This window comes from Pseudorasbora parva, chromosome 5, assembly GCF_024679245.1.
Source record: "Pseudorasbora parva isolate DD20220531a chromosome 5, ASM2467924v1, whole genome shotgun sequence".
NCBI classification, from domain to species: Eukaryota; Metazoa; Chordata; class Actinopteri; order Cypriniformes; family Gobionidae; genus Pseudorasbora; species Pseudorasbora parva.
Window position 1 is genome coordinate 9,449,524 of NC_090176.1, and position 4,478 is coordinate 9,454,001.

The following is a 4,478-nucleotide window of genomic DNA, read 5'->3' on the forward strand; positions in this document are numbered from 1 at the left end:
AGGGGATGCAACCTACGTCATTATCATCAAAGGCAAAAGCATTGCACTCTTCCTTTAACAGTTGTCGTACGATCTGTTGCTGTGACTCTGTTAAGTGTTCAAGTTTGATTGGGGGATCCCAATGACTTGGTCTCTGTGATTGCTGTGGGTTAAGACTCACCCCACATGTCTGCACCGTGGATGTTGGCTGTTCTATCACCTGCTCCATCTGAGTCTCATTTCTTTGGAAAGAGTCTGTTGTTACTGGGTATGTGGTCTTTATCACTTCCAGATGGCCTAGTATGAGTCGTGGCATAAGTGTGACTGGGTGCTTGGCTGTATTAGCAATGGCAATTGGCACTTTCGCTGTCTTCCCTGTACTGGCTTTGACTACGCCTTCCTGCATTACCAACCCCTCAGGTAGTGGAGATGGTTCACTTGGAGCGAATAACAAGCTTTGTTCTGCGAATTGCCCTGCAAGCTGTGCTTGTGCATAGACAGTGGTTATTTGGCCTGCATTGAGGTGGATCTTTTGTCTACCCACTCGCACTATTCCAACAGTCACATTTGAATTCACAGTCTTCAACAGTTTAAGCATTGATCTTGCCTTATTTATTGATATAGAGAAAGCTTTGCTTACCCTACAGACAGTACTGTATCCTGGTTTCTGTTCTTCCCACCTGGCAATTATCTCTTCGATAATATTATAACCGATGATAGGGTTTACAGCCACACTAGCATCACTTGCCACGAGCATTGGTACTTGCAGGGTCCCTTCTGTGTCTGTATCATCACTCAATCGGAAACTCACTTCCACCCAGCCATCAAAAGGGATCTCTGTGTGATTGGCAGCCAATCCGGTCAATGTTCCTGGCCCCAGGAGCTCCTCAATCGGTCTGACGGTGGTATGTGGTAAGTGTCGTGTTCTCCAGTCCGCATTGATAATACTGGCTTGTGCTCCTGTGTCCCATAAGGCTTCAACTGTGACATCATTGAGCTGACAGTGGACCAGGCACCTTTTTCCAATGACGTTCAAGAGTCCAGGCGGGGTTTGGGACAGTGACTTTTCAACAGAAGTGGTCTCATCTGTGGGAATAATGGGTTGGGTGTTATTTTCTTTACTCCCTTGCTTGCTTCGGACAGTTCTGGATGTCTGTAGCACTTCTGAGCTCGCTTGGGACCCAACGACAGAATGGACTACTGGGGGGTCCAGTTCAGCAGTCCCCTCCCGTTTCCCGATGCCGGCCTCTGTTGTCGACAGCCTCGGGACAGATGTCCATCTTGTCCGCAGCGATAACAGTGCCTGCACGCTTCACCTCTTTGGGCCTCCTGGCATGAACGGCAGCCTTTGGGCCTCCTTTCAGTTCGTAGTTGAGTCACGGGTGGATGAAACTGTGATCTGGTCGCTTCCATTGTCTCTCTGAACACTTTGGTCATTTCCATGACGTTTGCTCTGAGGTCTTCTATCGCTTTGGTAGTGTCGTTGTCTGTCTCTATGCTTTGTACCGGTTTCTTCTTTTCTTTACCAGTGATGTCTTTCATCAATGTCTCTTTCCTCTGGCTGTGAGTCTCACTGCTCAGATGTCGCTCAGTGCCACAGACGTGTTCTACTGCTTGAACTTCACTTAGTCTGAGAGGCTTTGGAGTCGCTGCTTTCTTTAACTTTGTTTGTCTCTCGAATTCCAGATTAACGGCTTCACCAATTTTCTCAATCAGCACTTCATCTGCCACTTTAGTATCACTGAGGTATGGTTTGACTTGGAACTTAACTGCATCATTCAGAAGGCCTGTCTCCACGGAGCGAAGGAACTTTCGTTGAATGAGCTCAGGGCTGAACTGTTCTCCATCCTGCTCATCTCCAGATATCCACAGTAATTTCTCCCTCAGTTCGATGGCTCGGAACAGAAAACTTTGAGCAGACTCCTTGGGTTCTTGTGAGATGTTCATGAGCCTGTGCAGTAGATCTGATGAAGAATCTATTTTATAATGTCCTCTGAGGATGGTCTTTAATGTGGAAAGTGTGAGATCTCGCTTTATTTCAAGGAGTTCCCTGAGAGGAAGGCCAGGACTCACTGCTCTGATAACTGCTTCAATGATTTCCGCCTCTGCATACCCCTTTCTCACTCCTGATTCGATCTGGTTGTTGAGGCTAGTGTATGAAAGTTTTTCCTTTTGACCAGCCTCTCCAATCTGTCCAAAGACTTGGAATTCTCTCCTCAGAGTAACTTCAGGAATCGAATCGTGACGTGTGGCTTGCTCTTTCACCTTTGTTTCAGCTTTTCCTCCCTGACGTTTTTCTTCTAGTAGCCCGATCTGTTCCTCTAATGCGCGGCGAGCATTTGCATGTGTTTGTTCTAGTTCTGCATACTCTTTTCTTAGCTTCTCGATCTCAGAAAGGGTTACTGGTGATGCTTGGAGCTCAGCTGGTTTCTTAAAGGACTCGATGAAACACAGAAGTTCATTAAGGTACTCTGCATACTCATCCTCTCTTAAACTTTCCTCAATTTCATCCAACGTTTCCTCCGCCAGCCTTATCAGCACCCGCCTTGTTTGGCCTGGAAACCCTTCACCTGCCGGCTCGCTGCACTTTAGATGGAGGCAGACTTTTATCAGTTCAGGCTTCTCTAGCGTCAGAAACTTGGAGCTAACACAGTCTTGAAGTTGTTCCATTCTTTCTTGGTTCGTTCAGTCTCTATAATGTACTTTATTCTCTATATTGATGAATCTTCTTTTATTTCTAGGTTCGTCTCTAGGAGGAGCTGTCTCTCTCACATCCAATCAGCAGTCCTCCTGGCTGGCTCGCCATGATTATGTTGCACACACAGAAGAGGCGGTGTTTTCTGGTGGCACATATAGTTTTTTTATTTCTGTCACACTGCAATATCTGCAAAATCAACAAAGAAGACAATAAACATTCAGCACATGTTGATATGGCTGGCAGTGTAACTTCTTCTTTATCATAAGTGAGATACTGTTCAATCAACTCACATACACATTATGCTGGTATAACGTACATTACTCAGATACACAATATATCAAGAAATAATAACATTTGTATTCTACCAACTAGCTTACACTCATCTTTCAGTAGTTAAATGCTAATGCTCAATTACACAAACTGTCTACAAGCAATTTGTATTACTTATATTTAATTGTATGTGATTGTAAGCTCTGTTCTTTAAATAACATTAGGCCATATAACTCTGAATCAATGTCTACAAACTCTCTAAACAACAATATATTTGCCCACAATGACTGAATGTAATAAAACAAACAAATAAATGATCAAATGTTGCTGAACTATCTTTAAAAGACAACTCTGCGTTCGTTAAATTGTTAATTTGTGCTGAAATCACGATCTACCGCGCGGCCGAGTAGGCCGCATTCCAGCCGCGGCGATTTCTCGCACGGCATCCGCCCGCGCGGCCGTCTAGGCCGCATTCCAGCCGCGGGTGCGCCGATGCGGTTATTTTTGCCGATTAACAAAACGAAAACACCTAACAAACAAATAAACTAACATCTAACCATTAGAAAACAGTCGCGATGCCCCATCACTCATCTTACCTGCAAAATCAACAAAGAAGACAATAAACATTCAGCACATGTTGATATGGCTGGCAGTGTAACTTCTTCTTTATCATAAGTGAGATACCCTGCGGTCTCACCACTGCCCCCTAGCGTCACCCGCCAGTATATGCAGATATAAGTGATATAGACATCAGTATACTTAATAAATGATAACCAATATTAATAAAAATACATATATAAAACTATTTGAATTTATATAACCATTTAAATATATATATATAGAGATGACCTTATATAACCATATGACTACACGTGCACGAGCACCGATTTGCCTGTGATCTCGGGCATTTGTCGGCGATTTCGCAAAACCTGTCGGCGACTCAAAATCGGGGCAAAAATCGGGCAGTGTGAACTAGGCTTAAGGGTTGTCACTTGATTGGAACCAAAACGGTCGAATTGGACGTGGTTAAAATGGCTATCCCTCTTAAATGTAACAAGATATTCTCATCAAACTCAGTACACCTGAATTGTTGACTGACCACTTGGTGCATAAATCATTGTATATCACAATTTTCCATATTACATATATGGAATTCCATATTGTTACGACCCGCTCGTTGAAAGTCGCAACATAAAAAGGGGAAAACGGACAACACTTCTAGTTAATGAAAACTAGTTTATTAAAGTGAAGAACACCACAAAGAATGAATATAAACAAACAGAAGTCTAGGGATCAAGGGATCAAAGAAACAATAAACATATAATATAATATATGAATACACTACATGACTTAGGAAATTACAAACAAACATGAATGAGAAAATAAGAGCTTACATCAGTGCACAGAGCCACCTCTTAGAAGGTCTATCACACAGAGGAAGCTACTGATAATGATGCACATCACTCTTATATACACCACGCAATTAACAATTAGCACAGGAGACTAATCAGAAACTCCTCCCACTTTGCCC